The 13,981-nt window shown below is 40.3% G+C and overlaps 1 protein-coding gene across 1 annotated transcript in view; it reads right to left on the bottom strand.

Annotated features, from left to right (window-relative positions):
• LOC146635088 (uncharacterized) overlaps positions 1-13,981 on the bottom strand; it is a 163,370-nt gene that overhangs the window by 26,409 nt on the left and 122,980 nt on the right. The window lies entirely within an intron of this gene.

Below are 13,981 nucleotides of genomic sequence, written 5' to 3'. Positions count from 1 at the left end.
AGATCCTCTTCTGGTTTTAGGCTCAGACTTAAAAACCTTGATATCAGGCTCCACAGAGTTCAGATGGAATCTCCTGTAAAGAGTGTCAGCTGATGTCACACTTGGATCTGATGAGGTAGCTCTGATTTCTGGAGCTGCAGTGAATAATCCTGAATGTTACATTTAGGAAGCTGCATGTATAGATATGTATATCAAGTTTATTTTTTTTCCTTTGAGGGATTTTAATTCTCTAAAATGTTATCCCTGTTACATTTTAATCTTTGTTTCCTTAGGACACAGTAGTGTTTAGTAGTTGTATTCATTTTATGTGTTACCTAAGTTTAATTTGGGCGATCGTGGCTTAAGAGTTGGGAGTTGGGAGTTCGCCTTGTAATCGGAAGGTTGCCGGTTCTAGCCCCGGTTTGGACAGTCTCGGTCGTTGTGTCCTTGGGCAAGACACTTCACCCGTTGCCTACTGGTGGTGGTCAGAGGGCCCGGTGGCGCCAGTGTCCGGCAGCCTCGCCTCTGTCAGTGCGCCCCAGGGTGGCTGTGGCTACAATGTAGCTTGCCATCACCAGTGTGTGAATGTGTGTGTGAATGGGTGGATGACTGGATATGTAAAGCGCTTTGAGGTCCTTAGGGACTAGTAAAGCGCTATATAAATACAGGCCATTTACCATTTAATTTCAATTCTTCATTCATATTTAATCTTTTGCTGTGGTAAAATCTTCTCTTAAATCATTTTCTCCCAAAACTGCAAATGTTTTCACATCAGTTGCTCTTAAAACTTCCAAAATGAACCAAATCTGTCCACCAGCTTTGAAACAACACCTGCTGTGACTTTATGTCCAGAAAAAAGAAACTCAAGCTAAACTGGTTTTGGGCTGTACTTCCATGTAATACCAGTTTGTACCAGAAGATGAAGCAGTGAGTCAGTGTAACCTTTATTTAATTAGGCAAAGACCACATTCGTATTCACAGTGGCAGCAAAGAAATGTTGAAAGTTAAAAACAGCAGCACACATCTGGACCATTGTAAAGATCACAGGTGACTACTTTTACTTAATTCAAATTCTGTTAAACCTCTAATTTTTGCTCCTCCTTTCACTTTAGTGTATTTAGTCCTTGAAGTCCACATGTTGTTTTTTAATGAATTTTGATCCACATGTTTGCTGCTATTTTCTTGTTGATTTGAAGTTTGTATTACGAAATCCTGATACTGTTAAAGTGTTAGTTATATTTGATGAAGTCTGTGTAGAGTTTATCTTATTAAACAGTTTGGTGTGAAAAATAAAGAAATGGTCTCAGAACAAGTAGTTTGAGCCATGATTTCAGATTCAAAGTAATTTAACTGTTTTCAATGGTACATGTGGAGGTTTATCACAGGAGGCGACTTGGCTGTTCTCCACCCACACTGAAGAAGGATCCTGCAGCTCATTAAAAACTCTAAAATGATCTTCAAGGATAATATGTTTGATTTTTCTTAAAAAGGTGCTGTTGGTGTAACATAGTTAAATAGAGTTGAAGTTAAATCCCGTTAAATGGGACATTGGCGCCACCTACTGTTGAAAAAGTCACCCTGCAACATTCACAAAGGGCAAGGGATTCTGGGTAATTCTCAGAATAATGGAGGATTCCTGCGAGGTAAGGAATGCGCAAATGTCGTGGGGAGGAAAATTCATATCGCAGGCTGTTAAAGTAATACAGTCTGACCGGATTATTTTTGTTGTTTATATATCATTTGTTGCGGGTCATTTCTCCAGTCTTTATGTTGAACTGAGTGCACGTTTATGTGAGATTTATTTATTGGGAGGAGAGGAAACAAATCGGGAGCATAGTTAGCTAACTCTGTTGTTGCTTTCATTCCAACTCAGTCCTTATTTATATGAAAGTAGCTATATTGTGGTGGGGCTTGTTTATTTGTTTTGTTTGTTTGTTTTGTCTTTGCTTTACTTTTACTTTATATGTTGTTTGTTTAATTTAAGGCTAAAAGAAAATTAAATCAATGAGAGGTAAAATTTGAGGGGTAGGGACTAATAACGTCTGCCTACTCCCTTTCGAACAAAAGTATAGAATTATATTTTGTAATGATTGTGAATACACATGTTTGAAATAAAAATGAACTGAACTGAACTGTTAGTGATCCTCCATCTGGATGGATGATAAAAGCCCCGGAACAATCTAGCAGGTGGAGATGGCCCATATCTCTGGGACTGATTTGTGCTAATAACGTCCATTGTATGGACTGATAACATCCGAAGCTGGTGAATAAAGTCAGCCAGGTGCTAGCTGTGCCATTACCCAGCATACACCACTCCTTCCATAAATGCAGTAAGCGATACAAATGTATTTAACTTATCTGCTGTTTTTCAGGTTGTTGTTTCCATTTATAATTCATTGTGTTCAGTCACTACAATGCGATTTTGGAAATGCATAAATATACAGATAACGGGCTCTTCCGCGGAAATCTCGTTTCGTCAATAAACAACGTTTAGAGAGCTCTATAGTATTCAATAAGAGGACCCTGCACGTCAACTCTCGAAGTGAGGGGGGTACCCTGCGCGCCAATAAGCGAAACAGAGGGAGCCTGACCATGCGTCACACGTTTGATGTGTGTTGGGCTGAAGCGGCATCTATTAACCAACTCGCAAGATTAAAAAAAAAAAACTGAAAATAAACCACCAAACACGAAAACACCAGACATTATAATACAGACTTATAATTTGCACCGATGTATTTTTGACATTCTACCAGCAAAAAGTGAGCGTGAGAGCCCTCGGTGCGCCTGCTTGCTGCTGAAGTCAAAGTAAACTTTATTGTCATCTCTGCTACATACAGTACAGAATATAGAGAGACGAGACGACGAGGCTCCAGTTACAGCAGTGCAAGTGAACAAACAATGTATATAAGAAGAGTAAGAAAATAAATATACACTTTAGGACTAAGCATTGAGCCAAATTTAGTAATGCCAACAAATTAAATGAACAATATTTGTCTCTTATATATAATACATGTATATGTAAAAGATACTTTTCTTTGAATGAGGATTTAAGGTGATGGGAAATATAAATAACTGCAACTTGAATCTTTACTGAAGCTCAGTATTTGACAGAGTTCACTCACATGTACTCAGCAGTGTACCTGCACATGTGATGTGACAATAAAAGTGATTTGATTTGAGAGTTCAAACTCACTGCTGTAATAACTAATAATGATTAATATAATAACTATAATATTGGCCATATCATATTTACACTGACTTTAGTCTCATAAACAACATTAGCTAATTGTTATTTACTAGCTGATCTTAAATGACTGTTCAGTACAGAAATGAAGCCCAACAATCATGTTTTACAGTCCTGTGGTCTCAGCCTCAGATACTTATTAAATCACACAAAGCTCGTGTAGAAACACACAAACAAATGTACAAAATATGTTCTTCGCCATTTCTGTCAAATAAACCTGTATGAAACGTTTCCAGCGGTTAGTATCATGGTTGCTAGGCAACCTGGGCAGCGCGACGGAGGCTAGACCATCCCATTTCACAAGCCTATAAGCCTCGCACTTCCGGCCTTAGCGGTCTTTGAGTACGCGGCCCTTGTGAACCGTTATTCAGAACCTGAATTAGGATACAGCCTGTTCCAGTTCTCAGCACCGCTCCTCTCTTTCCCTGAGTACTTGGTAATTCTACTTCCCACGATGACGTTTTGATGGAGGCCAAGGAAAAGAGTTTAGGAAAAGGAGATGGGCACTAATTTTGAAATAAAACCCCACGTGGTTACGTTGCGCAGCTGAGTCACGTGACCGCACAGTACCAAATCACCACGGAGCCAGGAAAAAGGGGCGGAGAAAGTGTGTGTGCAGGAGAGGAGTCGAGCAGAGAGAGCTGCGTTTTCATGAAACGGGAGTAAAGTAGTAAACTTACAGGAAAATATACCACTACCAACGTTTAGATCGATATCTGCATCGATCAGCACACCCTTGTCTCCTGGATCCGAACCACGTGGGTCTCTGCTCCCTGATCTGTTTCCTGTTTGGAAAGACTTCCAGCTTCATCACGAAGTTGCTCTTGGTTTGTGGGCTCATCTGAAGGTAAGCACCGAGCTAACTTTAATGTGGGTTCAGTTTCTGTTGAGAATAATAGATTGCTTGGTATACATTGGACTGTAGAGTTTGTGATTGCTTGCAACATTATAAAATGGCGGTTGCTAGGGGGTAAGAATACATACAGAAAAATGGTCTTGGAATATGAACAAAAGGATGGGCTGCAGGGCAAGAGAACAACCAACCCCCACCCCCAGGAAGGCACAGATACAAGCCTGGGGGAGGGAAATCAGCCTTTAGAATAGGACTTCATAGGATGATCTCCAGATGCATGTGTATTTCATGTACTTCCAGCGTAAATAAAGCCGATATACAAAAGCTGATTTTGCATATATATTGTATGTGTGTATATGTGTATGTATTAGGGGTGCAACGATACACAAAATTCACGGTTCGGTTCGACACTTTAGTGTCACGGTTTGATATTTTTTCGATACAAAAAAAAATGTTCATGCCTTTTTAATTTGTCATTTATTAAAATTCTAAATATATATTTGAACTCTAAAGTACAGTTTTTGATCTGATCGAGAAATCACTCATCTTTGGAAAATAGAGGGGTTTTTTTTTACAGAGAAATGGCTCTTTCCAAAATAAAAGCTATACTATACGCTTCTTCTGGGGTATATTCGCAGCAGCATATTAACCCTTTAAGACCTACCATAGAACCAAGTCCACCAGAGCTTATATTATATTTTTACATGCTGTAGTGCCATTTTTGGGAGCATTTCAAGTTGCTATACATCAATAAAACCATTATAGGCCAACTTTTAATAATATGTCTGAATTAAGTGCATAGTAATTACATACATTGCAAAAAAGTGCAATAAACTACAAAAAAATGTAAAATCGTTTTTTTTAAACATATATTTCTAGTTAGTGAAATTTAAGAGGCTTATCCCTCAAAACTGTAAATACAAAAAAGTTGCACAAAATAGTTTCCCACCACAGGACATTTATTTTAAGTGTCTTCATAGTTTTATTTTTGAAATACACCAATTTTTATATACTGCAGGAAAACGAAAATAAATATTATAATGCAAATTTGCAAAAAAACAGCATATGCATCAAAATAAACTATTTCCAGCAGTGCAATATGAGTTCTAAGCATCCCAGAAACGACACAGAAAGTCATAAAGTCAAAGATAACTTTTAAAAACACAAGTATAAGCTCATAAGGCCCTGATTAGGGATGGGTTTCGTTTAGGTTTTATCCGATACTGGTGCCAAACCGGTACTTTTGAATCCGTGCCGGTACTTAAACAGTGCTCGAACTGGTGCTTAAAGAATGGAGAACACAAAATTGGTCCAAAAACCTCTCATGTTCAGCTGCTTTTTTGTAAAAAGATAACAATGTTAGCCTTTTCTGCAGCTATGGGGCATACAGTTGTGGTCAAAAGTTTACATACACTTGTAAAGAATATAATACAATGGCTCTACCGAGTGTCCCGTTATTTCTAAAACTCTGATTTTTCTCTGATAGAGTGATTGGAACAGATACTTCGTTGTCACAAAAAACATTCATGAAGTTTGGTTCTTTAATGACTTTATTATGGGTTAACAGAAAAAAGTGATCACATCTGCTGGGTCAGAAATATACATACAGCAGTGCTAATATTTGGTTACATGTCCCTTAGCCATTTTCACTTCAATTAGGTGCCTTTGGTAGCCATCCACAAGCTTCTGGCAAGCTTCTATTTGAATCTTTGACCACTCCTCTTGACAGAATTGGTGCAGTTCAGTTAAATTTGATGGCTTTCTGACATGGACTTGTTTCTTCAGCATTATCTTTAATGTTTTTAATGAGGTTTAAGTCAGGACTTTGGGAAGGCCATTCTAAAACCTTTATTCTAGCCTGACTTAGCCATTCCTTTACCACTTTTGATGTGTGTTTGGGGTCACTGTCCTGTTGGAACACCCAACTGTGCCCGAGACCCAACCTTCGTGCTGATGATTTTAGGTTATGTTGAAGAATGTGAAGGTAATCCTCCTTCTTCATTATCCCATTTACTCTCTGTAAAGCACCAGTTCCATTGGCAGCAAAACAGCCCCACAGCATAATACTCCCACCACCATGCTTGATTGTAGGCATGGTGTTCTTGGGGTTAAAGGCCTCACCTTTTCTCCTCCAAACATATTGCTGGACATTGTGGCCAAAAAGCTTGATTTTTGTTTCATCTGACCACAGAACTTTCCTCCAGAATGTCTTATCTTTGTCCACGTGATCAGCAGCAAACTTCAGTCGAGCCTTAAGGTGCCGCTTTTGGAGCGAGGGCTTCTTTCTTGCACGACAGCCTCTCAGTCCATGGAGATGCAAAACACGTTTGACTGTGGACAATGACACCTGTGTTCCAGCAGCTTCTAATTCTTGGCAGATCTGCTTTTTGGTGATTCTTGGTTGACTCTTCACCCTCCTGACCAATTTTCTCTCAGCAGCAGGTGATAGCTTGCGTTTTCTTCCTGATCTTGGCAGTGACGAAACAGTGCCATGAACTTTATACTTACAAACAATTGTTTGCACTGTTGCTCTTAGGACATGCAGCTGCTTTGAAATGGCCCCAAGTGACTTTCCTGACTTGTTCAAGTCAATAATTCACTTTTTCAGATCCATGCTGAGCTCCTTTGACTTTCCTATTGTAGTGTTTGTGGGCGTTTGTATCCAATGAGCCCTATTTAACTGGTCTAAGAGAAGTCACCAGCTGTCATCACTCATAATCACTCACAAGAAGTTAAGAGGCCATGCTATGAAGCTCAGTTCACTGACAACTTTCTAAGTCACCAAAATTGCTAATTCATGTTGCCGTATGTATATTTTTGACCCAGAAAATGTGATCACCTTTTTACTGTTAACCCATAATAAAGTCATTAAAGAACCAAACTTCATGAATGTTTTTTGTGACAACGAAGTATCTGTTCCAATCACTCTATCAGAGAAAAATCAGAGTTTTAGAAATAACGGGACACTCGGTAGAGCCATTGTATTATATTCTTTACAAGTGTATGTAAACTTTTGACCACAACTGTATATGGTATCACTCTTGGCTGGAAGCAGTGCTTAAACAATGTAAAAAACACAAACTTTGTCCAAAACCTCTCATGTTTAACTGTTTTCCACTTTTTCTTTGGTCATTTTAGCCTTTTTGGCCAGGGTGAAGGGAGTATCTGCCATCAAAAAAGAAGACAGCCGCATGTAGCTATGATGATGTTTGCTAGTTCACCTTACGTGCATTAATGTAATAACGTGGTTAGCCTACTTAACGTAAATTGCACGCGAACAACATTAAGCTACTCACGCAGAGAAGAAAGGCTGCTGCTGCCGTCATCATTTCTGCTACACTGGCAGGGCTAGGGGCCAGGACTCTACTCTTTGGGTTTTTGGGGATGTTGCTAACTCCAGGTCCGATAACAGGCAACCTAACCGCAGTAGATGTGCACGGTGTGAGGTCTCGCAGCAAGCTATCAAATACGGCGCAATAATATTTGACAACTTTTAACTGATTTTTCTAACTTTAATACACTAAAGTTAAACCTAATTTCTTTTTTATTTTTAGATATACAATTTTTATTCGTTATCAAGAATATCATAAAACATAACAACTAAACAGAAAAAAGAAAAAAAAACACATCCACACACACACCCGCAATTGCTCAAAGTTAATCAGTGTGTTGTTTTGATACAAATCGCCAATTACCCTTAACCCTTTACAGCCGATCGGAGCGGGCACGCTCTGTTTTGCGTAACTATTTTTAAATCCCGGTAGCTCTGCAACCAAGTAAGCTAGCGCAATAATTTTTTTTGCATATGAAACTGGAGGAGTTGTACTTACATCTTATGCCATCAGCTTGTCCTAGGTCACAGTTTCCTTCCACATATAGCTTTGCAAAAACTGCATAAAAATCACTTGCAGCAACAAAAACATGATATTCCAGAAACACGCTTCGCCGATCCATCAGCTGTTTGTAACACTTCCTACGTCCATCAGCGCGAACTATCACATGACCGCATGACCTGCCCGAAACCGGAAGTGACGTCATTTTGCGGAAATGTAGTTTTTTTACGATCGGGGCCTTATGAGCTTGTGTTTTACTTGTTATGTGTTTTAAAAAGTTATGTTTGACTTTATGACTTTCTGTGTCGTTTCTGGGATGCTTAAGACTCATATTGCACTGCTGGAAATAGTTTATTTTGATGCATATTCTGTTATTTTGCAAATTTGCATTATAATATTTATTTTCGTTTTTCCTGCAGTATATAAAAATTGGTGTATTTCAAAAATAAAACTATGAAGACACTCAAAATAAATTTCCTGTGGTGGGAAACTAGTTTGTGTAACTTTTTTGTATTTACAGTTTTGAGGGATAAGCCTCTTAAATTTCTCTAACTAGAAATATATGTTAAAAAAACAAAAACGATTTTCAATTTTTTTGTAGTTTATTGCACTTTTTTGCAATTTATGTAATTACTATGCACCTAATGCAGACATATTATTAAAGTTTGGGCTATAATGGTTGTATTGATGTATAGCAACTTGAAATGCTCCCAAAAATGGCTCCACAGCATGTAAAAATATAATATAAGCTCTGGCGAACTTGGTTCTATGGTAGGTCTTAAAGGGTTAATCCCTTTTTGTGCCACTTCTCGAACATGCTACAAGACATTCCTGGAACAAAATCTTTGCACTTCATTCTTGACTCCTTTACTGAGAAACAATCTTCTCTACCCAACCTTTTACGCATTTCCCCCCAGACCCTTATTGTATTATAAATGATTGGGTTATTCTTAATCCCCATTTTTAATATTGTTTTTTTTTTCACAGACAGCTAAGCTCCAAAGGGAATAACGTAAAGTGGACCAAGAGTCTAGGTGAGAGTGAGAATTTCGATAAGCATGTAGCCACTCCCATAAGACACGGCTATGACATGCCCAATTATAAAAAATTTAATTTGGTAAGCCTAAGCCTCCCCTATCTATAGGCAGTTGTAGAGTTCCAATCCTTAATCTAGGTTTCTTGCCACGCCAGATAAATTTTGAAAAGGCTTTTTCTATATCACAAGAAACTTTCTGAGTGATCAATAAAGGTAGCATTTGTAAAATGGTAATGGCAAATGGCCTGTATTTATATAGCGCTTTTCTAGTCCCTAAGGACCCCAAAGCGCTTTACATATCCAGTCATCCACCCATTCACACACACATTCACACACTGGTGATGGCAAGCTACATTGTAGCCACAGCCACCCTGGGGCGCACTGACAGAGGCGAGGCTGCCGGACACTGGCGCCATCGGGCCCTCTGACCACCACCAGTAGGCAACGGGTGAAGTGTCTTGCCCAAGGACACAACGACCGAGACGGTCCAAGCCGGGGCTCGAACCGGCAACCTTCCGATTACAAGGCGAACTCCTAACTCTTGAGCCACGATCGCCCCAGTAGGGGATATGATACAATGGGGCAAAAAAGTATTTAGTCATTCACCGATTGTGCAAGTTCCCCCACTTAAAATGATGACAGAGGTCAGTAATTTGCACCAGATGTACACTTCAACTGTGAGAGACAGAATGTGAAAAAATAATCCATGAATTCACATGGTAGGATTTGTAAAGAATTTATTCGTAAATCAGGGTGGCAAATAAGTATTTGGTCAATAACAAAAATACAACTCAATACTTTGTAACATAACCTTTGTTGGCAATAACAGAGGTCAAACATTTACTATAGGTCTGTACCAGGTTTGCACACACAGTAGCTGGTATTTTGGCCCATTCCTCCATGCAGATCTTCTCGAGAGCAGTGGGGGCTGTCGCCGAGCAACACGGACTTTCAACTCCCGCCACAGATTTTCTATGGGGTTGAGGTCTGGAGACTGGCTAGGCCACTCCAGGACTTTCAAATGCTTCTTACGGAGCCACTCCTTTGTTGCCCGGGCGGTGTGTTTTGGATCATTGTCATGTTGGAAGACCCAGCCTCGTTTCATCTTCAAAGTTCTCACTGATGGAAGGAGGTTTTGGCTCAAAATCTCACGATACATGGCCCCATTCATTCTGTCCTTAACACGGATCAGTCGTCCTGTCCCCTTGGCAGAAAAACAGCCCCATAGCATGATGCTTCCACCTCCATGCTTCACAGTAGGTATGGTGTACTTGGGATGCAACTCAGTATTCTTCGTCCTCCAAACACGACGAGTTGAGTTTATACCAAAAAGTTCTACTTTGGTTTCATCTGACCACATGACATTCTCCCAATCCTCTGCTGTGTCATCCATGTGCTCTCTGGCAAACTTCAGACGGGCCTGGATATGCACTGGCTTCAGCAGCAGAACACGTCTGGCACTGCGGGATTTGATTCCCTGCCGTTGTAGTGTGTTACTGATGGTGACCTTTGTTACTTTGGTCCCAACTCTCTGCAGGTCATTCACCAGGTCCCCCCGTGTGGTTCTGGGATCTTTGCTCACCGTTCTCATGATCATTTTGACCCCACGGGATGAGATCTTGCGTGGAGCCCCAGATCGTGGGAGATTATCAGTGGTCTTGTATGTCTTCCATTTTCTGATGATTGCTCCCACAGTTGATTTTTTTCACACCAAGCTGCTTGCCTATTGTAGATTCACTCTTCCCAGTCTGGTGCAGGTCTACAATACTTTTCCTGGTGTCCTTCGAGAGCTCTTTGGTCTTGGCCATGGCGGAGTTTGGAGTCTGACTGTTTGAGGCTGTGGACAGGTGTCTTTTATACAGATGATGGGTTCAAACAGGTGCCATTCATACAGGTAACGAGTGGGGGACAGAAAAGCGTCTTACAGGAGACGTTACAGGTCTGTGAGAGCCAGAGATTTTCCATGTTTGAGGTGACCAAATACTTATTTTCCACCCTGATTTACGAATAAATTCTTTACAAATCCTACCATGTGAATTCATGGAATTTTTTTTCACATTCTGTCTCTCACAGTTGAAGTGTACCTCTGGTGCAAATTACTGACCTCTGTGCAAGTTCCCCCACTTAAAATGATGACAATCGGTGGCTGACTAAATACTTTTTTGCCCCACTGTAAACGCGGGAGAATACTCATTTTGATTAGGTTCACACGCCCCTAATTTCTAAACCTAATTTCTAGTAAGTGGCCCAGCCCCTCCTATATTTTTATGTATGTGGCCCTTAGTGAAAAAAGTTTGGACACCCCTGAGGTACAGGATCATCAGGAGGTCCTTTGTCCCTCTTTGGAGGAAACTCCCACTGGGTTTAAATCTTGGACTCTCCATCATTTGACCCTTAGAACTGAAGAAGCTTCTCAGATGAGAGGTGAAACGTCTTCAAGCAACTCAAAGAAGTCCAGACGCTTTTCTTTCCAAGCTCCTTAGACTACGATGACCTGGATGACTAAGAACCTTCACAGACAGATAGATATATATATATATATATATATATATATATATATATATATATATATATATATATATATATATATATATATATATATATATATATATATATTAGGGGTACAACGATACACAAAATTCACGGTTCGGTTCGGTTCGATACTTTGGTGTCACGGTTCGATATTTTTTCGATACAAAAAAAATGTTCATGCCTTTTTAATTTGTCATTTATTAAAATTCTAAATATATATTTGAACTCAAAAGTACAGTTTTTAAATTTAACCCTAACCCTTGTGCGCGTTTTTTATTTTGACAGCGAATGCGCACCTGCGGACCACTTATGTGCAGCCCTGGTTATTTAGCTCGTCATATTGCAGCCACAGAAATAATTTTGTCCATGAAACCATAAAGCTGCACTTTCTTTTTGCCTTATAGTCTCATTTGTCATAACTTCTCCGTTTTGTGGTAAGCTTTTCTTTGGCTGTCACTTCTTCACCCTGACCTGTCTTATTTGGCTCAGCAGAACTAAAATATATATTCTGCTGCTTTTACACACGGACTCACATAAGCTCAGCGATTCTCTGTGCGATCAACCTCTCACATATTTAAGCTTGCTGCGGGAGATTTCACTTGTCATGTTTGCATAGTAAGCTAACAATTAATAAGACGATGTCAGAGGAATTGGTGCACAAATTATCATCACTCACAGATCAGTGCTGTCGCTCTCTATACACAGTTCGCACGATTGCAAAGTGAAAGCAAAAAAACAAGCGCAAATTCAAACGCGATTTCAATATGTCACATATTGACAGTGGCTCACCGATGCCAATGACATAATTACCCAGCTACATTTTTGAAAGAATGCAAAAGCATTGACATATATTTTTCCTTCCTACAATAGCCCGACGGGCAGGGTAGCCCGTCTGAAAACAATCGCTAGCCCCAGGACGTCGGGCTAGCGATTTTGCGAGCCCTGTATCTGATTGAGGAATCACTCATCTTTGGAAAAGAGAGTTTATTACAGAGAAATGTCTCTTTCCAAAATAAAAGCTATACTATCCGCTTCTTCTGGGCTATATTCTCAGCAGCATGTTAAACATATAAGGAGAATCATGTGTTAACAGCTGTCTAAATGACTCGGCTAAAGTTAGTAGCATGCTTGTTGTTTTTGTCTTTGCACTAGGATGATGTCGGCGTAAATGTGCAGTCATATTCGTTGTGTTCCCACTAGTGCTTTCAGGTTAATCTTGTTGAAATGACCTTAACGCCACAACACGGCAAATCTCCGTTAACGAGCTACCGCCGATCACCCCGTGCATGGGGCTAGACGGCCAACACGTTAACGAGCTAACTGCGCTAACACACTAGTTCCCACCCATGTAATTGAGCATTGCATGGCACATCCAACATACTGTTTTACTTTAGTCCATGACTCGCTTACCTTCAGGGTCATACGTCACATGAAAACCAAAATAATTCCAAACGCCAGATCTGAATGAGAGTGGTGGAGGTCCATGTTGCTGAGAGCTTAACTTCTATCTTGCTAGCTTGCCCTGCGCTCTTCCTTCTGACTATGCTGTCTGTGTTGAGCGCTCAGTGGATCTGCGCTCGACAGTGCAGCCTAGGCGGAGTAGTCAAACGCAGATTCACTGAGCGCTCAACACAGACAGCATCGTCAGAAGGAAAGTTGATAAAATAAATTACAAATTTTGTATTGTTCGATACATATGCATATCGAACCGAAAGCACTGTATCGAACGGTTCAATATCGATACGAATATCGTTGCACCCCTAATAAATATATATATATATATATATATAGCCTAGGCTGCACTGTCGAGCGCAGATCCACTGAGCGCTCAACACAGACAGCATCGTCAGAAGGAAGAGCGCAGGGCAAGCTAGCGAGACAGAAGTTAAGCTCTCCTTACAACATGGACCTCCCCCACTCTCATTCAGATCTGGCGTTTGGAATTATTTTGGTTTTAATGTGACGTATGACCCTGAAGGTAAGCGAGTCATGGACTAAAGTAAAACAGTATGTTGGATGTGCCATGCAATGCTCAATTACATGGGTGGGAACTAGTGTGTTAGCGCAGTTAGCTCGTTAACGTGTTGGCCGTCTAGCCCCATGCACGGGGCGATCGGCGGTAGCTCGTTAACGGAGATTTGCCGTGTTGTGGCGTTAAGGTCATTTCAACGAGATTAACCTGAAAGCACTAGTGGGAACACAACGAATATGACTGCACATTTACGCCGACATCATCCTAGTGCAAAGACAAGTGGAAGCAGACAAAAAAAAGCAAGCATGCTACTAACTTTAGCCGAGTCATTTAGACAGCTGTTTAATATGCTGCTGAGAATATAGCCCAGAAGAAGCGGATAGTATAGCTTTTATTTTGGAAAGAGACATTTCTCTGTAATAAACTCTCTTTTCCAAAGATGAGTGATTCCTCAATCAGATACAGGGCTCGCAATATCGCTAGCCCAACGTCCCGGGGGTAGCGATTTTTTCAGTCGGGGTACCAAAATCTA

The sequence above is a fragment of the Diplotaxodon limnothrissa genome, linkage group LG3, assembly GCF_057381915.1.
Source record: "Diplotaxodon limnothrissa isolate DT_005_m linkage group LG3, D_limnothrissa_male_GT1.1, whole genome shotgun sequence".
Lineage (NCBI taxonomy): Eukaryota > Metazoa > Chordata > Actinopteri > Cichliformes > Cichlidae > Diplotaxodon > Diplotaxodon limnothrissa.
The sequence above is the reverse complement of the archived record's forward strand: the minus strand, read 5'-3'. Positions and strand labels throughout refer to the sequence as shown.